The sequence below is a fragment of the Halichoerus grypus genome, chromosome X (assembly GCF_964656455.1).
Source record: "Halichoerus grypus chromosome X, mHalGry1.hap1.1, whole genome shotgun sequence".
Lineage (NCBI taxonomy): Eukaryota > Metazoa > Chordata > Mammalia > Carnivora > Phocidae > Halichoerus > Halichoerus grypus.
Window position 1 is genome coordinate 27,131,771 of NC_135727.1, and position 25,639 is coordinate 27,157,409.

Genomic DNA, 25,639 nt, shown 5'->3' on the forward strand with positions numbered 1-25,639 from the left:
CATGAACAGACATTTTTCCAAAGAAGACATCCAAATGGCCAACAGACACATGAAAAAGTGTTCAATATCGCTCGGCATCAGGGAAATCCAAATCAAAACCTCAATGAGATACCACCTCACACCAGTCAGAATGGCTAAAATTAACAAGTCAGGAAATGACAGATGTTGGCGGGGATGCAGAGAAAGGGGAACCCTCCTACACTGTTGGTGGGAATGCAAGCTGGTGCAGCCACTCTGGAAAACAGTATGGAGGTTCCTCAAAAAGTTGAAAATAGAGCTACCATATGATCCAGCAATTGCACTACTGGGTATTTACCCCAAAGATACAAAAGTAGGGACCCGAAAGGCTACGTGCACCCCGATGTTTATAGCAGCAATGTCCACAATAGCCAAACTGTGGAAAGAGCCAAGATGTTCATCAACAGATGAATGGATAAAGAAGATGTGGTATATATATACAATGGAATATTATGCAGCCATCAAAAGGAATAAGATCTTGCCATTTGCAACGACATGGATGGAACTGGAGGGTATTATGCTGAGCGAAATAAGTCAAACAGAGAAAGACATGTATCATATGACCTCACTGATATGAGGAATTCTTAATCTCAGGAAACAAACTGAGGGTTGCTGGAGTGGGGGGTGGGGTGGGAGGGATGGGGTGACTGGGTGATGGACACTGGGGAGGGTATGTGTTCTGGTAAGCGCTGTGAATTGTGCAAGACTGTTGAATCTCAGATATGTACCTCTGAAACAAATAATGCAATATATGTTAAGAAAGAAAAAAAGAAGAAGAAGAATGTAGCAGGAGGGGAAGAATGAAGGGGGGGAAATCGGAGGGGGAGAAGAACCATGAGAGATGATGGACTCTGAAAAACAAACTGAGGGTTCTAGAGGGGAGGGGGTTGGGAGGATGGGTTAGCCTGGTGATGGGTATTGAGGAGGGCACGTTCTGCATGGAGCACTGGGTGTTATGCACAAACAATGAATCATGGAACACTAAATCTAAAACTAATGATGTAATGTATGGGGATTAACATAACAATAAAAAAAATTAAAAAAAAAAATAAAAAAAAAAATGAGATCAACTTTGGAATCTCTACTGAGGTTTTATTTTTTCAGATTTAAATATGGTTTATAGAACACTTTGAGAATCAATTTAAAGTCACTTCACAAGGCAAAACATTATAGCTATTTAGATATTCGTAAAAGTGTATCAATTACTGGCACAAGAAAATGCAAAAAATAATGGCTATCAGAAGTTGTGTGAAAAAAAAAGTTGTTTGTTCTTATTTTGAAAAAATAACACTTCCCTACAATCTTCAGGATGAGAAAATGATAAAATTTGAATAAATTTTCAAAAGGACTACCAGATGAAACTTAATGAGGTTAGTAGTCTGAAATCCCAGTCATCAGAGACATTTCAACTGGGATCTTTATTCCTTTATGAGTTGTTGGAAACATTCTTAAGGTTTACAGCCTACCATTCAGCAAGTTAAGACCAATACGACACCCACTTGACCAATTCAGTCTCTTCCCAAGAAGAAATAACAAAATAGAGTTTGAAAAGACATTCATTAATTACAGCTGTTGTGACATAGACCTCAGAAACCTTTGAAGTATAATGACCTTTCAAGTACAATGATCAATCACTATGTATTTAAAAAATCTGATTTTATACAAAGCATAAGAAATGGCATGCTGTTTGATTGGAGGTTAGGGTCTATACTTCAGTTTGCAGATAGCAGTATGTAAAAATTAAAAGGCGATCAAAAAATAATAAGACCAGTGTTTGCTGTCATGACATCATGACTTCAACCAAATTGTAATTCTGATGCTCAAGAGGGTAGCTGCAAATGTTTAGAAAGTCACAAACACTATTGGTTTTTTAACATATTTTATTTTTTTAAGATTTTATTTATTTGTCAGAGAGAGAGTGCGTGCACACACAAGCAGGGGGGATGGCAAGCAGAGGGAGAAGCAGGCTCCCCGCTGAGCAAGGAGCCTGATACAGGACTTGATCTTAGGACCCTGAGATCATGACCTGTGTGGAAGGCAGACGCTTAACTGACTGAGCCATCCAGGCATCCCTTAACATATTTTATATATCTTTTATTCAACTATAATTAATATACAGTGTTACATTAGTTTCAAGTGTACAATAAGACAATCGATTTTGAAGACTTTGAAATGGATGAGACACATAGTTCCTTTGCCTGTGAAAAAGAAATCAAAGCCATATTTCCTAAAAATGTTATCTTTTTAGAAAGTTAAAGATGATGGGTGCCTGGCTGACTCAGTCAGAAGAGCATGCAACTCTTTTTTTTTTTTTTAAGATTTATTTATTTTAGAGAGAGAGAGAACACACAAGACAGGGGAGGGGCAGAGGGAGAGACTCTCAAGCAGACTGCCCAGTGAGTGCAGAGCCCCTCTTGGGGCTTGATCTCAGGATTCTCAGGTCATGACCTGGGCAGAAGTCAAGAGTTGGGACACTCAACTGACTGAGCCACCCAGGCACCCCTAGAGCATGCAACTCTTGTTTGCGGGGTCGTGAGTTCAAGCCCCCCACTGGGGGTAGAGATTACTAAAAAAATTAAAAAAGAAAAAGTTAAAGATGAAGAACTCTAGAGAAATTCTCATATAGATGTACACCAAAAAATGTACAAGAATGTTCATTACAGTACTTTTTATAATGGAAACAACCTAAATGTCTATCACAGCAGAGGAGATACATTGCTGTGTATTCATATGACAGAATGCTATGCAGTAGTGAAAATGAACTAATGCTACATGTATCAACATGGGTAAGTCTCAAAAATGTTATGTAAAAAAAAGCAAGGTGCAGAATAATAGTTAACACATTATGCTTAGTTTATTATGCTCTAAGTGCTTTATATGTATCAACTCATTTAATCCTTAAGACAACATTACAAGGTAAGTATTTTTATGAATTTCCATTTTATAGATGAGAAAAATGAGGCACAGAGAGATGAAGTAATTTGTCCAAAGTAACATAGCTAGTAACATGTACAGCAGATATTGCAGACCACCTCTGGCTCCAGTTGGTGCTCTTATGCACTGCACTATACTGCCTTTACTGATTGTACGATGCCATTTAATAAAACTTAAAATATGCAAAACGACGTCCTATACAGTTTATGGATAAATACCTATGTGGTAAAAATAAGAAAACATGCATGGAAATGAAAGTCATCAAGTCCATGATTGTGGCTACTTCTGAGGAAGGGAGACGGGAAATGAATGGAGGCAGGAAATTTCAGCTATATCTGTAAAGTCACATTTCCTTCCTTTCTTTTTTTAAAAAGGATCTTCAGTAAATATGGGAAACTTTTAAGATTTGACAACACTGGGCAATAAGTATATGGGAGTTTATAGTATTATCCTTTATATTTTTCTGTATAAGTAAAATATTTCATAATTTTTTAAAGATCTATTTTTTTATTTATTTGAGAGAGAGTGATTGAGCAAGCATGGGGGGAGGGGCAGAGGGAGAGGGAAAGAGAAGATCTCAAGCAGATTCCCCACTGAGCGTGGAGCCTAATGCAGGGCTTGATCCCATGACCCTGAGATCATGACCTGAGCTGAAATCAAGAGCCAGACTCTTAACAGACTGAGCCACCCAGGTGCCCCCATTTGATAATTTGAAAAACAAGTTTTGGGGCGCCTGGCTGGCTCAGTCAGAAGAGCATGTGACTCTTGATCTCGGGGTCATGATTCAAGCTCCACGTTGGGTGTAGAGAATACCTAGGAAAAAAACAAAACAGGGGTACCTGGGTGGCTCAGTCGGTTAATCATCCAACTCTTGATTTTGGCTCAAGTCATGATATCAGAGTCCCAAGATGGAGCCCTGCCTCTGGCTTCCTGCTCAGCGGGGAGTCTGCTTCTCCCTCTCCTTCTGCCCCTCCCCCTGCTCGTGCTCTCTCTCTCTCTCAAATAAATAAATAAATAATCTTTAAAAAGTAAATAAAAAATAAAAACATTGGGTTCTACAAATAAAAGTAATGAAAACTTCACAATAAAATATTACTAGCATACATTCCTATAATTACCACATACACAGTTTCTTGAGAGACCATGTTTAAGTTCAAACCAGAAGTCCACATAACCATTTGGAATTCCTTAAATGCAATACTATTGTTTTGTACTTTTAAGTTACATTGTTTTTAAAAAGTTAGAGTTAATCAAGGGAAAGGAAGAATTCTGAAATCAGCTTTCAGAAGTATCCTGATAAATGAATAGGTTTGAAAAAAATATTCAAAAAGAAAAAAAGAAAGAAAAGAAAAAATATATGATTCTATTTGGATAATAGGGCATTTTATTTGTGTAACAACTAATACAACATTTTTAATTTAAAGGTCAAACCATTGATTTGAAATGTGGCAGAGGACCCCCCCCCAAAAATCTAAGATGCAGTAGCCTTTTCTTCTTTTGGCGGAGAGGGGGTTTCAGCTTCTGTTGACAAGAGAAAGAAACACTTTTATTACTATTTTCCCCTTTTAAGTAAAACAGAAAATCCCCCAAGTAGATTTCATGTCAATATAAATTTCCCTAGAAATAGTCAAGAGATGGGTCACCTGGGTGGCTCAGTCATTTAAGTGTCTACCTTGGGCTCAGGTCATGATCCCAGGGTCCTGGGATCAAGCCCCACGTTGAGCTCCCTGCTCACCGGGGATTCTGCTTCTCCCTCTCCCCTCGCTTCTCCACCCTGGCTTGTGCTCTCTCTCTCGCTCACTTACTCTCTCTCAAATAAAATCTTAAAAAAAAAGAAAAAGTCAAGAGAGCTCAGGATTATATATTCATATAGTTCCCCCCCACCTTTTAATTTGTTTCTGCCTCCCTCTTACTTACATATTTCCAAGCACATTTTCCCTGTCCAGAAGAATTATCCCCATCCTTTAACCTGGGGGTGAGAGGAATTTTCCACCGCAAATGTTGCTGTCTAGCAACTGTTCCTGTAAATTATGTTTCTGAAGCACTGATTCTCCATGATTTCCAAAGCAGTATTCACTCCACACCCAAGGGGTCAACTTTTGGCACATCCTCAAATCTTGAAAGTAACATGGAGTTAATTACCATGTTCATGAGACATTGGTTGCCCCCTCTCTTTCTCCATGCGTGTGAGTTCACCCCTTTGGCATGGAAGATCTGAGAAAAGAAGGTGAGAAGGAAAAATCAAAATACGATACCTTTAATTTCTATGTCCTAACAAGGGGCTGTAAGTACTTTTCTTTTATAATGCTGCATTTGCCTTTGCAACTTCCCTTCGCATTGTGTGTGTGAGAGCTAAGGAGAATGAGGCAGTCACTTACCCTTCCAGTTTCATTATCTGGTAACTGGGAATAGTAAGACAGGCTTGACATGCTTTGGTTCTTTGAAGATAAAGTTAATAAATACAATACATGAATCCATTCTCCTTTTAAAAAATCAGAACATTAAAAAGGATAAAGCTGGAGCGCCTGGGTGGCTCAGTCGTTAAGTGTCTGCCTTCGGCTCAGGTCATGATCCCAGGGTCCTGGGATGGAGCCGTTCGTCGGGCTGCTTCTCCCTCTCCCACTCCCCCTACTCGTGTTCCCTCTCTCGCTGTGTCTCTCTCTGTCAAATAAATAAATAAAATCTTAAAAAAAAAAAAAAAGGATAAAGCTAAAATCTCTATTGGTTAGGGCTCTTCAGAGAAACAGAACCTGCAGCATATATATATATATATATATATATATATATAGACACTTATGCATGTGTATGTGTATGTGTATGTGTGGAGAGATAGAGAAAGACAGAAAGAGAGAGAGAAACTGGACTTATTATTAAGAATTGGCTCAGCACACGGTACGTGGCTGGCTCAGTCGGTGGAGCGTGTGACTCTTGATCTCAAGGTTGTGAGTTTGAGCCCCAAGTTGGGTGTAGAGATGACTTAAAAATGAATGAATGAATGAATGAATGAATGGCTCAGCACAATTATGGAAGTTGAGAAGTCCCAGGATCTGCAGTTGGCAAGCTGGAGATTCAGGAGAGCTGACAGACTGGAGACCCAAGAGGAGCTGGTGTTTCAGTCTGAGCTGCTTGAGCAAGGAAGCCAGAAGAAGGGTCAGCCTTTCTGTTCTATTCAGGCCTTCAACTGATGAGGGCCACGCACATTGCGGAAGGCAAGCTGCCAGTGACTCAGTCTACTGATTCAAATGTTAATCTCATTCAAAAACATTCTCACAGACACATCCAGAATAAGGTTTGGCCAAACATCTGGGAACCCTGTGGTCTAGTCAATTTAACACATAAAGTTAACATAATCATAACACATAATCACAGACCCTCCTGCTGGCCACCTTCCCAACTTGTTCCCCTCCCTTCTTCCCATAGAGAAACATTTTTTAGTTTGATGAGCATTCTTCCAGATAAATCTTTTTAAATACTTTTACTAAATAGGTATAGAAAAATACATAGTATTGTAGTATGTTACATAAATGGTATCTTGCCATTCATATCCCTTTTTAAAAAAGATTTTATTTATTTATCTGACAGAGAGAGAGAGCACAAGCAGGGGGAGCAGGAGAGGGAGAAGCAGGCCCCCCACTGAGCAGGGAGCCCAATGTAGGGCTCGATCTCAGGACCCTGGGATCATGACCTGAGCCGAAGGCAAATGCTTAACTGACTGAGCCACCCAGGCTTATGATCAGGGGGCTAACATCAGCAGAGGAGTTTGGTGGAAGTGTGGAGGATGGACAATGGGGCAAGACTAGTCTCATGGGAACCTGCCAACAGGCGGTGACATTAGGTCAGAGGAGAGACGATGAGGTAGACCCTGGACTAAAGTTATGGAGGGGTAGACAGGATTCAAACTCAGGTCTATTAGGATGCAAAATATATGTGCTTTCCACAACCAAGCCACCTTTCAGTGTAATTATTTCATTATATTTCTAGGTGTCATTAATATCTTCATTCTAGTCAAACATATGTTTTTTAGACAGCCTTTGTGTCCCTCTCTGGTTTACCTTAATAGTGGGCTTCATTTCATTTCTTACCTTGATGGGGAGGAGTTGAAGGAAGAATTAAACACTTGCTATTATCTAGTACCTTCTTCATTCCACCGTTGTATATTTTTGCTTAATAAAATGATTTTGCTTGCATTTTTTAAACGGCTGACAGAACATCAGTAAACAGAAAATGTATCACCAATGAGCAGACCTCTGTTCCTTCCCTTAATATAATTTGGGTCTTTCTCGAAGTATGTGTCTTGTTCTATAGCCATTTTTATCTTTAAAAAATGCCTAAAACAACAGAGCAAGAATCATTCATTAATTTCAGGAGTCATTCATTCATTTGTCCATCCATCCATTCAACCCACATTTATAGAATGCCTATTATATGACAGGCATTATGTTAGGTTCTGAGAATAAAAAGATGAATGTGACATGATTTCTATTCTCAAGAAACTCACAGTAGATGGTGTGTGTGGGGGGTCCTACAGGCAAATTGACACAATACAGTGTGATGCGTGCTCTACCTGAGCACGAGAGTAGTACCGTGGTTTCAATAGTGGCTCCTTGAGCCAGGCTCTTGGGTTCAAATTCCAGCTTTGTCATGGACTAGCTGCCACTGTGAGAATCTCCTTCATGCAGTTGGTATCAGAATTGAGTTATCCATGTGAGTGATCACTAAGTATTATTATTATGATAGCAGTAAGAACTAGGTGCTATCACGGCACAGAAGAGGGGCACCTAATACAGAATGAGGGGGGTATAGGTCAGGGAAGTATTCCTAGAGATTGAGTCTTGAAAGGAAACTAGGGGTTACCCAAGAGAAGGGGGCAATAGTTTTTGACACAGAGTCTAGCATGGGCAAAGGCACTGGGTATATGAGGCATGGATGAAGTGAAGAGCTACAAGAAGTTTAGGTCGCTGATAAATAAAGGGCAAGGGGCCAGTAGAGTGAGATTAAGTAGGGGGCCAAATCATGGAGGGCCCTTGTATTTAGTGCTAAAGACTGAACTCTCTCTTGAGAGTGATAGAAATCCACGAAGGCTTACGATCAGGGGGCTAACATCAGCAGAGGAGTTTGGTGGAAGTGTGGAGGATGGACAATGGGGCAAGACTAGTCTCATGGGAACCTGCCAACAGGTGGTGACACTAGGTCAGAGGAGAGACGATGAGGTAGACCCTGGACTAAAGCTATGGAGGGGTGGATGGGAGGATGGGACAGTTATGAGATATTTAAGAATTGCAATAAGAGCATTTGGAGGCCATTTGGATGAGGTAGGTAGAAGATGTGAGTCCCTATTTCTGCCATTCACTCAGATAGGAAATAGAGGAGAAAGAGTTTGGGGAGAGATGTTCTTGACTTCAGTTCTGAGTGCTTGCAAGATAAAATCTAAATTCCTTAGCATGGCATTCAAGGTCCTCTATGATCTGGCCCGAAACTCTATTTCCAAGTGCATCTCGTCAGTGTAGCTTTCCCCAATCAGATGACGGAAAGCTGTTCTTTCAGACTGTTTTCCTAAACCCCTGCCTCCTTCAAGTGTGTCAGGAGCATGCCGGAGTATAACAGGGGAAACGGACATAGACAGAAGAATAGATAATGTCCATGAGATAATGAAATAATGTGATGGTCCTTCCTCTCTCGCTCTCTCTCTCTATCACACATGATGAACAAAGAGGTGACATTTCAGCCGTACGGTTGTTAAAAATGGCTCCCAGTGAATTATGCCTCCCTGTGTTTCACGTCCCTTTGTGAAGTGATTCTGTAACTCCTCCTAGCAAGAGGTGGAGTCTATTTCCCTTCCACTTTAATCTGGGCTGACCGTTTAACTTGCTTTAACCAATAATATGCAGCAGAAATGACATTCTGGGATTTCTGACCCTAGGCAGGTCTTAAGATAGTCAGCAGTTTCTTGCTTTTGCTCTTGGAACCCAGTTGCCATGGCAGGAAGTCTAGGCTATGGTGCTGGGAAGAGGTTGTGTGGAGACAGAGGCCCTGGAGGATGAAACCACATGGAGAGAGGACCAGGTGTGACAGTGTTGCAGCTGAGCCCAGCCCTTAGATGACCCACCAGCTGAGGGAGCCCAGGCAAGCCCACAGAATCTTGGGGAAATAATAAATCAAGTTGTTTTAAGCGACTCAGTCTGGGGGGAGTTTGTTATGCAGCAATAGGTAAATGAGACATACTGGTAATGGATAGGTGGATAGGAATTCTTCAGGAAGATAATGGAGGAAAGAACTTTCTAGTCAGAGTGAATGTTATGGACAAAGGCACAGAGGACAGAAAGGGCACAGCCTATGGCAGGAAGAGCAAATGGTCTTGTGTGTAAAAAAAAAAAAAACAGAAGGTGCACAGCAGGGAGTAGCTGATGAAAGGGAAGCTGGATCTAAGTCTGGAAGGGAAAAGTGTTATTACCAGTTGTAATTTAATGCTGAGCTTTGACTACATCACATCTTAGCATGTCATACAGGAATTGTGTTTCTCTGGTATTGTTCCTTGTTTCTTTGTGAGCAGTTCTCTCCCAAACTTCCTCAAAGAAATTATTAGGTCACCATCTAGTTTCTTTCAATGCCATCATGTAAAGATTACTAAGAAATGCTGTCAGAATTTAGCTGCCTGCCCAGTGGGTAGGTTAATGTTGCCTTTCATTTTTCTTTAATTTTTTTTAAGTAGGCTCCTCACCCAATGTGGGGCTCGAACTCATGACCCCAAGATCAAGTCGCAGGCTCTGCGCACTGAGCCAGTCAGGCGCCTTCCGCTTTCATTTTTCTTGAGTTTTCCTCGCTGTTCATTTATTAAAGACACATTCATTGAGTTCCTAGCATATGCCAGGCACTTGGAATTCGGAAAAAGTAAGCCACACTTTTTACCTTCTAGTAGGAAATTACAAAATAGCATGCTCAGCCACAGAAAGGAAGAAGAGGCTTCCATATAATAATTATCTAAGACAATACTGTATTTACAGAAAGAATTACCATCAAGATCCATTATTTGTTTCTGAAATAAGAGACTGTAAGTTTTTAAGTGGCCACGAAACTGTGACTGGCATAATGCCACCAGCTTTGGTTAGAGACCACATGGAATACTTGAATGTCAATGTAAACTTTGCTCAAAAAAAGCCAAATTAGGGGTGCCTGGGTGGCTCAGTCGGTTAAGCGTCTGAATCTTGGTTTCGGCTCAGGTCATGATCTCAGGGTCATGGGATCGAGCCCCGCATAGGGCTCTGCACTCAGCGGGCAGTCTGCTTGAGATTTTCTCTCTCCGTCTCCCTCTCTCCCTGCCCCCCCCCACACTCTCTCACTCGCTAAAATAAATAAATAAACCTTTAAAAAAAGCCAAATTACATATAGCCAGACTCTCTTTTCAGTTCCTATGTAATACTTTTCTGAAATCCTCATTTTTTAAGTTCTTATTAATTATTGTCCTTTCATTTTCTTCTTACAGCCTACGACCAGTTCTACGTTTTATACATTTTTCATTCAAGTATAATTTCTCAGCCATTTGGAGGTGTTGGAATCAGCTCTGGACTAATACTTGCAGCCTCTGCATCTGGAGATTTTCACTGCTTCTTTTCCCCTTTTTGCTTTCAATCATACTTAGGTCAATTCCCTTCACCCAGTCTTTCTTCTGGCTCATTAGCAGTTACTGTATAGCCCTTTCGTTCTTTTATAGTGTACCTAGCTGTCAGTTCCATTTTTGCCCATGTGTCTTTGAAACCCTCTAGGAGAGCAGCCCTTCCCTTTCTCCCATGTTTTCCCCAACATGGTAATCTTGATCCTGTGTCTGCTAAGTTATGAGCTCTCTCCTATTCCACGCTGACACTGAGATCCCTAACTCAGCCTCCAGGAAATTATTTTCCTCCCTGCTTGGATGATATCCTTCAAGTCTTCCTGGGGATGGAAAATATCATCCTGCTGAGCCTTCAGGATGTTGTTTGAAAGAATGTTGTAATCTGCCAGGAATATCTGCACAGTAGTTGGACTTTCAGTATATGCATTATGTATTATTGTTCAGCCACACCTAGTCTCGCATATCATACCCATAGGATACTACCCGAAGATTTGACTTTGACCCGGAATTCTTTTCAGTTCTATATCAAGGTGTTTGTTAGTTTGAGTCTATCTGAATTACCTCATTATTGACTCGCACAGAATAATTTAATTGGAGAAGGTTTTAATACTTAAACAGATGGGCTGAGCTGGTTTTTTCTCTTTTATTCCCTCAGGACAATAATTACCTCACAGAGAATGTCAACTAGAGTCTTCCTCATGTCGCTTTGGTCCTATCTACTGCTACCTTTTTGGTTCAAATATATATTCAAAACCTAGCCTTAATATTTCTTCATTTCCAAAAAGAAGCCTATATCTACAAACTTTGCTGTACTTGATACTTAGTATGAAGATTTAACCTTTATAAGATTTATTCATTTCTCAAAACAAATCTGAACCAGTCATTTTGCAGTGATGGTACCTGGGTTAAGGTAAATTTCTGCCTAAACATCAGCATGATTCCCCATCCTTATTAATAAAAATACAATTCTATAATAAAAATAATAGACATTAGGAAGTAACATTAATTTGTTTTTTAAAGTTGGTATCTTAGGGGCGCCTGGGTGGCTCAGTCGTTGGATGGCTTCGGCTCAGGTCATGATCCTGGGGTTCTGAGATCGAGCCCCGCATCAGGCTCCCTGCTCAGCAGGGAGCCTGCTTCTCCCTCTCCCACTCCCCCTGCTTGTGTTCCCTCTCTCACTGTGTGTCTCTCTGTCAAATAAATAAACAAAATCTTTAAAATAAATAAATAAATAAATAAAGTTGATATCTTAGACCAACTTTTACAAGAAATAAACAAAGATTGTACAATTCAGCATCTTTTTTTTTTTTTTTCTAATTTGAAACCCAAATCCTTTACATGGAATGTTAAGTTGTAATCAAAAACCATTTCTGGGACGCCTGGGTGGCTCAGTGGATTAAGCATCTGACTCTTGATTTCAGCTCTGGTGGTGATCTCAGGGTCATGGGGTGGAGCTCTTTGTTGGCTCTGTGCTCAGTGAGGAATCTGCTTAGATTATCTCCCTCTCCCCTTGCTCCTCCCCGAACGCTCTCTGTCTTGCACTCTCCCTCTCTTTAAAATAAATAAATAAAAATGTGAAAAAATACAAACATTTTCTGCTTTTCTGATGTATCAAACTTTGGTTCTGAATTACTCAATCCTCAGAGGCCAGCTTACCTCTCAGGGGTGAGCTTTCTTCTTTTTGTCTCAGCCATGGGTAGTTTGTCTCCTTGCCTAATGTTTTTGAGTAGGGCCTAGAAAAGTCCTGGTTAACTTTTTTTAATTCAAATTCTTATTGAGATAATTGTAGATTTGCATATAGTTGTAAAAAATAATATAGAGATCCCTTGTACACTTTGCCCAGGTTCCCCCAGTGGTAATGTTGTGGGGTTCCTGAGTGAACAATCAAGAAAGAATTCTTTTTTTTTTCTAAAGATTTTATTTATTTATTTGACAGAGAAACACAGCGAGAGAGGGAACACAAGCAGGGGGAGCTGGAGAGGGAGAAGCAGCCTCCCCGCTGAGCAGGGAACCCGACATAGATCATGACCTGAGCTGAAGGCAGACGCTTAATGACTGAGCCACTCAGGGGCCCCAAGAAAGAATTCTTGAGACTTTGTATGGTGCAACTTAATAACTTTATCTGAGTAGCACAGGGACAGGACCTGTGCGCAGAAAGGGCTGCACTTTTCTGTATGAAGCTGGTGGTTATATGCTTAGAGCTCAAGGGAGAAGGGATGTACAGGGAGTATTAGATCATAAATGTCTTCTTCAAATTTCTACTCCTAAAACTACTTTTGTAAGATTTCTCTGGTGGTTATAATTCATTTTGATATCAACCATCAGTGAGATATACAGGCAGTCACGAGACCCTTTAAGAATGTAGCAACCATCACGTATTTGATCCTTATCAGAACTGTGCAGGCTATAGGTCAGCCTTCTGGGCTAAAGGTGAACATTTTTCTGCTTCTATGCCTCATCAGTCACATCTTGCAAAACTACAGTATTGTTGGGGAAGAAGAAATTTACTCTTCCTTTCAAGGTCCTTCTAGCTGGACTAAGAATCACATTGACATGAGACAGATTAATGGGAAAATTAAATTTAGTTTCATATATATGGGGAGTCCACACAGACATGAAATTTCGAAGACAGGCAACATGAGGCATAAATGACATCCTGAGCTAAGAAGAGGGGAAGGATCTAGGGATACAAAGGGGAGGAAGACAATTAGCAGGAAAAGTGAGAGGAGATGTTTGGAAAACAACGGTTGTCCATCTCCCTCTGCCCTCCTCTCCCCAATCCTTGGCAACCACTAAGCTCTCCTCCATTTCTTCAATTTTGTCATTTCAAAATTATTATATAAATTATAGATACTTTTCAAAAGTTTTCTGCACTTAGAGTGAGAAACATATACAGTGCTATAGTATTTCAAGAAGGGTAAAAGCCAAGCCCTCTTGGTGTTTTTTACTCCAATCAAAGGAAAATATTTCCTACCAGCAAAGTAAAAACAAAACTGACCCACTCTCTGGATATCTTAGTCTGTTTAAGTTCTAGTTTTGTTATGGTAACTGAAGCCATTCAGCAATGGGCACGGCTTTGAGTAGTGGTTTCTATGAAAGGAAGCTCTGTTCCCCCAGGTAGTGCAGACAGAACTCTGGGGTTGGAGGGAATGAAAGAAAGCTTTTGCCTGAGATTCATGTAGAAATTGTCACACATACTGCTCAGGTAGATGAAGATACTCCTATCACACATGACATTCCAAGGGCTTAGAGACTACCTCTCAGAAGTCAAGAACAAAGATCAGACCTCTTTTGGGGCAAGGTTAAATTCTTTACTACACAGGGAAATCAACTGTAAGATTATTACAATCACACGATTGTAATACACAAACAATTTTATATTTCAAGAAATGTATTTGACTATTCTGAAATATGTTTGATGCCTTTAAAGCCTTTAATAAACTACCAACAGCATTTTTTAGTTATTTCAAAAATAAAAACCATATCTTTTTACTTCAGTTATAGCAAATAAAAATAAAGCTACTTTTTAGTTTTGCTTGGAAGGAAAAAAAGAAGAGAGGGTAGATCATTTGTATGTCCTTATATTTATCTTGCATTTCAACATCATCACTACCAACAGATTTTATTTTCTTCCTTAAAATGGGGAAATGCCACAGATAGAAGGAAATTAATGAGGCACACAACGATATGCAATGTGGGATGCTGGACTAGACCCAGGAACAGAAAATGAACACGAGGGGTAAAACTGGTGAAATTTAAGTAAGGCCAGTTGTTTACTGTTAAGTATTACTCTTGTGTATTTACCAAGGCTAATTTCCTGGTTTTCATTATTGTTCTAATTCCTTGAGTTGTTACTATTAGGGAAAGCTGAGTGGAAGATAAATGTGAAAATCCAGTATTGTTCTTGCAAGTCTTCTGTAATTCTAAAATTACTTCAAAATAAAAAGTTAAAAAAAAAAAGGAATTGTCACACATACTGACAGAATTCAAGCTGAGCTTAAGAAAAAGTTTTGATTTATACTCATATTCCATTTCATATTCCATCTTAGAACCAAATGTTCAGGAAAAAGTGTGCTTTCCTTTGAATAAAGATGGCACTATGGATCCAAGGTCATTAGGATAGATAAGCTTGACGTGCTTTTCCTGTGACGGGGAGGGATACCACATTCTCTCACTTCCTTCTGTCAAATGGTGAAATGGCAAAAGGAGTTTGTGAAAGGTGGCCCGAGTTAGGGGTCAATGGTTCTTTTTTCCTGTGTTCTCAATTGGCTTTGTTTTTCTAGGTTTCCCCTTACTACCCAGATAGATTCGAATGTTGTCAAAACATCTTGCTCGCATCTCCCCTCTAGTTTTCTGCTTGGCCAATCCCAGCCCCCCTCCCATCCCCAATTCAACAACTCAACATTTGGATTTTAGCATCTCTTTTCTTCTCCTGCTGTGGAGTCATCTAAAGAATTTCACCTGCTGTGTTTCCAACAGGCCAATTAAAACGGGGGAGAGGGGAGGAGGGAAAGAATAGGAATAAGAACAGCAAAGAAGAAATTTCCAAGTATTAAGCAAAGCAAAGAAGGGCCTCCCGTTAGGTTTCAGTGAAGCCATTGAGCTGATCTTTTACAATCTTTGGGGATTATTATCAGAGAGGAGATGAGTGAGTCAATTGAAATGGGAAAATTGAGAAACGTAGGTAGAAAACTAAACTCCCCAGAAGGAAAGACTTTAAGAATCCTAAAGCCAAAGGATTAGTGGTCCTTACTACTACTGTGGGCTGCATTCGACTTAAAGGCAACTGGTATCAGGGCTAAATCATGTAGTAGTAACTTGAGAACAAGGAAAAAATCTACCTGAGCTGTGTCATTTTGAATACCTATTAAAGAATGAGTAGAAGGAGCCAGTCTGAGAGACTCACTGCAGGGTGTAATTATGCACTTTGAAAGCCAGGTTCATCCATGGATCTCAAAGCACATTACCAACTTCAATTATTTTTCATAACACCTCTGTGAGACCATTATTTCCTACAGACAGATGAAGAAACTGAGTCAGAAAGGTTACCAGGCCCCTTCAATCACACCATGACTCACCTGCTGAGTTGCTCCTATTTCCAATTTGTCATTTGAATTAATTGACAACTTCCACATGAAGAGGGAACACTAGAGCAGTGCTTTGAGTGAATTTTGGCTTCTTTTTTAAAAAAGATTTTATTTATTTATTTGTCAGAAAGAAAGCACAAGCAGGGGGAGTGGCAGGCAGAGGGAGAAGCAGGCTCCCCGCTGAGCAAGGAGCGCGATGTGGGGGAGGTGGGGCTCGATCCCAGGACCCTGAGATCATGACCTGAGCTGAAGGCAGACGCTTAATCGACTGAACCACCCAGGCATCCAAATTTTGGCTTCTTTGTTTGGATGCAAGGGAGGCTGAATTCTTTTTAAGATAGAATGCTGTTCAAAGAGTTATTATTTAATGGAATATGTGGAAATATATTAAAATATTATTCAAGACACATGCCAGAAACCACATATAAGCCCATATAGCATAACAGCCCAAGTGGGTCCTTTTGTCCTGCATCATTAACCTTGCATACAAAACAAAACAAAACAACAAAGGTGTCATATACAATCATAAGGTTTTAGTATCTGGAATGACCTTACACAATCTCAGATCCTTTAGCTTTGGTCGCACCAATTTCATGAAACCTACTCTAATTATTGGTTCACACCCTCATTTGTCCTTCTGTGTTCCTACAATAATGATAGTCTATACCACACAATCTAGCACTGTATTACACTGTATTTACATTCTTTTGCTCCTTTGATATTCTGAGTTAAACAACACAGTGGTTACCAAAGACCTATGTAGTATGTTTGGAATGGGGGAATATCTTGTGAATGATGAATGTAAATCTCCTTTTGCCAACAAGACTGCAAACTCCAGGAGGGCCAAGCCTGGGTCTTATTTCCTGCCATCACTGCCTCCCAGAATTTCTGAGTACACTGCAAGCACGCAATACACACTGTTGGTAGGATTTAACAGGAATTAAGAGACGTTGGTGGAGGCCAGCAATGAAGTGAAACAAGGTTTCAGTTAACTCATTAAACAAGGTGGCTTAATTTGAATATCTATTTCAAATAAAAAGGTGCCTATGTGAAATTCATATATTCCATCTAGCCCCAGCAAAGGTGATGATGGCTGGAGGTGATGGTTGCCTGGTAAATGAGTATCTTTTCCCTTATCCCCCAACACACCTCACAAAACCTACTTTAGAAAGTAACTTTACAAGTTTCCTGCTCAGAAATTCAAAACCCATCACATACCAGCTTGAATTTCTCTCACCTGTAGGGGGAGAGATGAAATGTGTACCCAAGGAGACCTAGTGCACATAAAGAGCCCTTGAGAATTTGCAATAAATGCCCTCGAATGGGACGCCTGGGTGGCTCAGTCGGTGAAGCGTCTGCCTTCGGCTCAGGTCATGATCCCGGAGTCCCAGGATCTAGCCCCACATCGGGCTCCCTGCTTGGCGGGGAGTCTGTTTCTCCCCCTGCCCCTCACCCGGCTCGTGCTCCCTCTCTCTCAAATAAATAAATAAAATCTTAAAAAAAAAAAAAAACGCCCTCGAACCTCTCATTCAAAACCCCCATTTTTAGTTCTTCAGACGTGTCAGACTTTGTTGACTCTAAGCTCTGCACATGCTTCTCTCCTAGCAAAAATCCCTTTCTCCACCTCCTTGACTACTTCAAGGTCCCCTCCTTCAGAACAGTCTCCCCGTGACCCTCCCCCAGACAGTTTGAATTAGAGAGTTCTTATTGCCCTTCAGTGCTCTATGACAGAACGGACCCCCTAGCATCTAGCACGGAGCCTAGCACATAGCAGGTGTTCGACGTTTGTTCATGAAAAGGGATGAAAGTTGTAGAAAATCAGCATGAATTCTAAATTGTATTGTATTTGTCAATGCACAACTTTTAGATGAGGTTTTCCCACTCTGTTCATTTTTTTTTTTAAAGATTTTATTTATTTATTTGAGAGAGAGAATGAGAGAGAGAGAGCACATGAGAGGGGGGAGGGTCAGAGGGAGAAACAGACTCCCTGCTGAGCAGGGAGCCCGATGCGGGACTCGATCCTGGGTCTCCAGGATCATGACCTGAGCCGAAGGCAGTCGCTTAACCAACTGAGCCACCCAGGCGCCCCTACTCTGTTCATTTATTAATTTCTTTATTCCTTCACTTATACATCTATGTACTGAAAAAAATAACTCTGTGCTTATTAATGGACTAGACAGCATGGTAGTCATTGCAAACACAGTGATTAGGAAGACATGGTTCCTGACCTCCAAGGTTTGCCTTGGCAACGTAGTGAAAAGTTCTCTTTCCCACTTCCAAATCCTTGAGATCAGAAACATAAATTTTGGAGGCACCTGGCTGGTTCGGTGGGTAGAGCATGTGACTCTTGATCTCAGGCTCGTGAGTTCAAGCCCCACACTGAGCACAGAGCTTACTTTAAAAGAAAAATTAAAAAGAAAGAAATATAACTTTGGGTTTTTCAGAATTAATTTTGCAATTCTAGTTGAGTAGATATGCTAAGGACCCCATACACGTATTTATTGCTTCTATTTGGTCTTGTGGTTTGGTATCATATGGCCAGCCAGGTCTTGCCATCCAAAATAGAGCCTGGATTTGGACATATATACTCTAAGTTCAGACAGTGAGGCAGCCAGTCTAGCTAATTCATGCCAAAAATTAGCTAAAAACATTCTCACTGCCTATAAGAACAGCTTGACTGGTGATTCACCATATGATTTAGGTGAGTCACATAACCTTTATGTCTGGGGTTCCTCAGCTGTAAGTTACAGAGATGCTAGGAATATAATGAATGAGAGACACAATGATGTAGTGTAAGAATACCAGGCCGATTATTTTATTGTCCCTAAATTTAATCTGGTTTATGTATTCTTATTTTCACACGTTAGAAAATAGAGCTGACCTGACTGCCCAAGTAAATCTATTTGAGAGCCACTCGAATGGCAGGGTTTATGAATACAATTTCTACAATTGCACACGGCAACAATTTCTCCAATTATCTCTGTGCCAGTACCCATATACTTCTGATGTAAACACAAAGAGTAACCATGTAGAGAGTGGAAGACATAGAGGTAATGTATATAAAGGTTTTTGAGAGTCATGGAAATGGCCAAGAAACTATATAAATGAATTTCATCACTGTATATCCCTGATTAATCAGATACTGGGTCCAGAACTGTTTCATTTTGTGTAAAACTAACCCATAATTAGTGCAGTAAACTCTAATTAGAGGAATGATTGCTTGGGCTTATATAGAGGGTTTATACTTTTTAAAGGTCTTTCATGTGCATTTACTCATGTGATCCTTGCAACGATCCTCTGAGGTAGGTGGAGTGGGGATTCTTATCCCCATGTATTAATATTTTTGTTACATTTTATTTTGTATAACTAACCAAATCTTGCTTTAGAACTTGTACTTAGCATAGGTCTTTTTACTTAATTCTTATATATCACACAAGAATATAATGTATACAAAAAGTTTATAGTGGGAAACCAAGAAAGGTATAAGTAGAGTACATTCTTTTTAACAATCGAATGACAAACAAACAAACAAAAAAACCTAGTTGAAAGAAAAACAGGTTTTTCCAGACAAGTTAGGTCATTCTCTTAATGATTAACAGGCCTTTTTAAATTTCTACTAGGAAATCCATGCACAATGTTTATTTAATGAAAAATAAAATGATGTTTAGTAAGTTTTTCTCCATTTCAGATTAATTTAATGGGGGGAGAATTGGGATATTTTTGTTTTTAATATAAGTTCCTCTGGGGGAAAAAAATAAGTTCCTCTGAAACATCAGTAACTGTTCATGAACATACTCATGGGTTCTGTTTTCCTCAATACGGTTGTCAGTACTCTGGCAGAAGCAGAGCCTAATCATTGCCAAACAAAATTCCAGTATTTAATGAGAAAATACATTTTTGATGCTTTAGACAAAAATGCAAAGCCCCTTGCATAAGCTAATGGAATTAAAAAGAAATCCCTAGTCCCTGGTCATGGAATACAATTAAAGAAATACAATGCACAGACTTAAAGAAAAATAACTCTCAAAAGTTTATGTAACAAATGGACATCTAGAATTTTGTATGGACAGCAGTCCCCCCTTATCTGTGTGGGATACGTTCCAAGACCCCCAGTGGATGCTTGAAACTGTGGATATTACCAAACCCTATATAGGCTATATTTTCTCCTATAGCTACATACCTATGATAAAGTTTAATTTATAATCTAGGCACAGTAAGAGATTAACAATAATAAAGTAGAATAATTATAATATACTGTAATGAAAGTTATGTGAACGTGGTCTCCCTCAAAATATCTTATTGTACTGTACTCACCCTTGTGAGGATGGAAGATGATAGCATGTCTACGTGATGAGACGACGTGAGGGGGATGACGTCAGCGTGGTGACGTAGCAGCGTGAGGCTACTACTGACCTTCTGACGATCCTCAGAGAATCCTGTTTCGGGACCACGGTTGACCGCAGGTAACTGAAACCATGGAAAGGGAACTCGATAAGGGGAGACTACTGTAAAATGTATCTTTTAAAAATATATATATATATATTTTTAAAGATTTTTATTTATTTATTTATTTGAGAGAGAGAGAATGAGAGACAGAGAGCATGAGAGGGAGGAGGGTCAGAGGGAGAAGCAGACTCCCCGCTGAGCAGGGAGCCCGATGCGGGACTCGATCCCAGGACTCCAGGATCATGACCTGAGCCGAAGGCAGTCGCTTAACCAACTGAGCCACCCAGGCGCCCCAATACATATATTTTTTTAAAGATTTTATTTATTTATCTGACAGAGCGCACAAGCTGGCAGAGCGGCAGAGGGAGAGGGAGAAGCAGACTCCCCTCTGGGCAGGGAGCCCAATGCGGGACTCCATCCCAGGACCCCGGGATCATGACCTGAGCCGAAGGCAGACGCTTAACCAACTGAGCCACACAGGTGCCCCCCAAAATGTATCTTTTTGTTTGTTTCATTTAAGTGACCTCTACATCCAGTGTAGGGCTCCAACTCATGGCCCCGATATCAAGAGTCACATGTTCTTCTGACTGAGCCAGCCAGGTGCCCCTGTAAAATATATCTTTAGTAAAGTTTATTGAAACAAAAATTAGACTTTGAAGCAGGATCATTGCTTAAATACCCTTACCTCAATTAATTATACTCTAGTTGTGTTTTTTTTTTTTCAAATTTAAATTCCTCTGGGAAACTGACAGGGGAAAATAATGATCAAAGTTTGGTTTCTCTTGGATTTTTATTCCTTATTTGTTTTGAACCAGTATCCTTCCAATATTTATTCCTAAGCTAAAGTTAACAAGTATCGGCCCATACAAAATATTTTTTATGCTGTTGTCATTAATTATGGTGAATATATGGTCTTGGAAATCTCAAATTAAACAGAGTAAGATTGGGGAAAAAAAAACCTGTGACCAGACCAAATCTATTGAAAGCCCAATGGCCAGTCTATGTAAGTATTTGTTACAAGCAAATTAGTGGTTTGCAGGAATAGAACAGAAAAGAAAATCACCAACTTTCATCTAGCTTTAAGATTTTAATTTTGGTTACAGTTAAAGAGACCTATAGTGATTGGTAAGTGTGGATTTATGCAACTCTGAAGGCCTTTAGAGACCTGACGCCACTACAGGAAAAAAGAATTCAGAGCTGCTATTTATTATGAATTACAGAGGCTTCCAACTCTTACATTCTATCATTGTAGATTGACTCCTCACATTTCACTGAAGCTTTGGCTCTTTCTAGAAGTGCAGATCTGTTCTGTACAATTTCAACTGATTCCTGTCACGCTACCGCTTGTGAGTGCATCTTCAAATATTTAACTCTTTCATTGCTTGACTGGAGGATAGTTTAATAGCATGGGCAATGTGGGGTTATTATGAATTTAGCAGTGAAAGGGCTGAAGATTTATACTCATAAAAATTCAAAGAGTACTATGCAAGAAAGTTTTGTTGAAAAGTAGAATCAGAAGGGACTCTCAGGATGTTGTATTTTATGTCTCCGTGTTTTGATAATAGGAGAAAATACAGGACTGGATCAGCAATACGCTATAAGGAAAAGAAAGGTGAGGATGACAGTCATTTGCAGAGAGCTTATCAGTTTAATTTGTAGGTTTCAGCCATTTAGTTCTTTCTGGATTCAGACCCTTTACCATGTCCCAGGGGTTTTCAAACTTTAGCCTGCATCAGAACCACTTAGAGGGCCTGTTAAAACAGATTGCTGCGTCAAGCCCCAGAGTTTCTGATTCAGTAGGTTTGAGATGGGGCCCAATAATCTGCATTTCTAACAAGTTCCTAGCTGATGCTGATGCTGCTGGTCCCAGGACCACACTTTGAGAACAAGGTATCCATTCACCATGCAGTTAGCCTACTCATATATATATTTTAGATTTTATTTATTTGAGAGAGAGAGAATGAGCGGGGAGGAGGGGCAAAGGGAGAGGAAGCAGACACCCTGCTGAGTGCAGAGCCCTAAGCGGGGTTTGATCCTAGGACCATGAGATAATGAACTGAGGCGAAGACGCTTAACCGACTGAGCCACCCAGGTGCCCCCTTTTTTAAATTAAGTAAACTTTGTGTCCAATGTGAGGCTTGAATTCACGACCTCAAGATCAAGAGTCACATGCTCTACTGATTGACTCAGCCAGGTTAGCCTACTAAATTTTAATAAGTACCACATTTGTTCTATAATCTATAAACAAACTACAAATGACATAGTGAATACATACATTTTTTTATGTTTTGGGGTTTTTTTTTTTAAGATTTTAAGTAATCTCTACGCCCAACGTGGGGCTCAAACTCACAACTCCGAGATCAAGAGTCGCATGCTCTACTGACTGAGCCAGCCAAGGCACCCCAAAAACATAGTTTGAAAGTATTTTTAAATACCAGTTCTGAGGAGGTTTATTTACCCTAATCTTCAAATAGTTGACTTTAATTCTTATTCAGATGTCCATTAAAATTCAGCAACAGAAGGGAGTTAAAAATTCAATTTTTGTAAAAAAAAATGTTCTAATCTGGTATAGGGTAATTACAGAAGAAATGACACAATGCCTAGGATTTGTTCTAGAATATGCAAGCAAAAAAGGGGAGGGAAGGGGGAAATCCCAGATGAAACAAGATGGGCAAAATGTTACTTATTGAAGCTGAATGAGGAATTTCATGGGGTTAGCTATACTTTCCTTTCTACTTTTGTGTAAGTTTGAAAACTTCCGTAAGAGAAAGTTATTTATTTATTTATTTATTTATTTATTTATTTATTTAAAGATTTTATTTATTCATTTGAGACACAGAGATACAGAGAGAGAGAGAGAGCATGAGCAGTGGGAAAGGCAGAGGGAGAGGAAGAAGCAGACTCCCCGCTGAGTCAGGAGCCCAATGCAGGGCTCGATCCGAGGACCCCGGGATCATGACCGGAGCCAAAGGCAGACGCTTAACCATCTGAGCCACCCAGGCGCCCCAAGAGAAAGCTTTTTAAAAAAAATTTTTTGGTGCCCTCTCTGGGGCTTGAACTTTAAGAAAAAGCTTTGAAAATTCACATCTTTCTCAATATTCACTAAAAGTGTAGTTGACATGTAAGAAGAAAGGTAGACTGCATTTAAATTGCTTGCTCAAGATTTGTTACAGTGACTATATTATCTCTTGGGAGAAACGGGCCAATCTTTGTGGGGAGAGGGTGTTATTATAGTTCATATTTTTATACATTTTAAAAACAGACTTTTCATGCACTTACAGAATTCTACAAATTAATATGAAAACAGGTGTCTTTTTTCTTTTAGCAGGACATGACTTGATGTGTACCTTAATGCCTGGCCCAATGGCAGAAAATATATTTAGGTTTCATTTTAGTATTTTTTTTTTTAAAAGATTTTATTTATTTGATAGAGAGAGACACAGTGAGAGAGGGAACACAAGCAGGGGGAGTGGGAGAGGGAGAAGCAGGCCTCCCACGGAGCAGGGAGCCCGATGCGGGGCTCAATGCGGGGCTCGATCCCAGGACCCTGGGAACACGACCCGAGCCAAAGGCAGACAGACGCTCAACGACTGAGCCACCCAGGCGCCCCTCATTTTAGTATTTTTAAGAGGGCTATTTTATTTTTTCTGAGAAAGTAAAATAAATACAAAGTAGTAAGATATCATTTTAAAGAATAGTACTTTATTGAATAAGTTTTATTCACAGAAAAATAAGCTTTAATCTATGATGACTGCCAGATTATACAGTGGAAAGCAATTTTCTTTGTTTTCCATAGTGATGGAAAGGTTTCTACTAAATGAAAAAAGTCATAAAATTATATTCACAAATATAGCACTCTATCTGAAAACATTTCACGATTATTCACAACACTAATACAATGACATAAGAATCCATCATTCTGTCAGATTAAATATAACAGTAATGAAAAAATGCAAAATCTTCTAACAAAAATTACATTAAAGCCTTTATTACATCAAATCGAAAATGCAAATTTGTTACTAAGTATAGAGAAAATGACAAAATATACTTATATAGTAACTTTAAATGTTGCATTAATGATACACAATAAGAATGTAGGAAATGCCAAAAAAAACTCTATGCGTATTTGCAAACTTTAGTCTTCAAAATACAATCTTACCACCCAAAATATTAATGTAGTATTGTACAATTTGAAGATATATGTATTTAAGATTGTCCTATTGTATTAGTCATAAAGTGTCATTTAATATGTAGTGAAAGTTATGGTATAAAAGAAAGAATAGTTGAAAAAATAAACATTTGAGACCTCCCAGAAGAGGTAACTTGAAGTTTTTCACCTTCAAACTATGTCCCAGTCTGGGCTGCCACTAAGTAGCTAGATAGCTTTGAATAAATCACTTCACCTTTGAGCCTCAGTTGTCTCACCTGTAAAATGAGGAGGAAGAATCAGATCCTCTCTAAGGTCACTTCTAGCTCTGACACTCTAGGATTCTAGTATGCCGCTAGTGAAATTCACATTGTGCTAAGTGATTAAGAGTCAAATTGACACTGATAATGAAAGTGGGAATAAGCCAACTGTTCCTATTAGGAAAGCTCACCCGAAATCGATAAGAATAGTTTTTTCTTCCAGATTTTTTAAAATGGAACTTAAATATTTTTAAGGACCTGACCTATTTATTATAATTTACATCTTAACTATGAGAAACGCCAAAAAAGATGAGTAAGAGTCACTGAAAGAGTTATCATCTAAGTTTCAGCCCAAATTTCCAGAGTCAAGGCAAACCCCTGGAGGGTGAGAGAGTGTGCTGGGAAGGGAATGAACATTTGTAGCAAGTATCTGACATCCAGGGTCTCCCTGAACTCTCCTGATTTTGTAAGATAGGTATTATTATTTCAGAGATGAAGAAACAGCTCTCTTTTTTAAAGCAGACTTGGCCAAAAATAACTACATCTGTCAACTATCCCCTCCTGTTTTCTTATTTCTCTAATGGAAATGAAAAACCTACCCCATTTCTCCCACTCCCCCACCCTTTCCCCTCATATTCATCCCCTGGGGAATCAGGAAATAAAACAATGATTTGGGCTTAAAGAGTACAATACACGCACCTAATGCTGTGGTGGTAGTCTCCATTCAGAGAGTTCAAAATACCAGTTTTATCCACTCAAAACAGGAAAAAAAACCATCTACCAAAATTTAAATAATATAACCACAAAAACAAAAGATCATAGTTAGGCAGGACCAAATCACATTATATACACCCATCACACCCACCCTACCCCATCTTAGCCCTTAACCAAAGGGGAAAAAAAAAAAAGAAAACTAAGATCGAACCTAGCAGGAAAGGCAATACAAAGCCGTTACATGAAACCCATTTTTCAAAAATTAAAACAAGGCTTTTGATCAGCACACCAAATTATTATGAATAAAGAGAAATACTTAGTACCAAACAACCTGACTCTTCGCATGACTAAAATGTAGTAAAATAGGTGGTGACTTCGAAATCTTTAGAGTGAACTTTCTAACAGAAAAGGAATGTCTACATGTAGA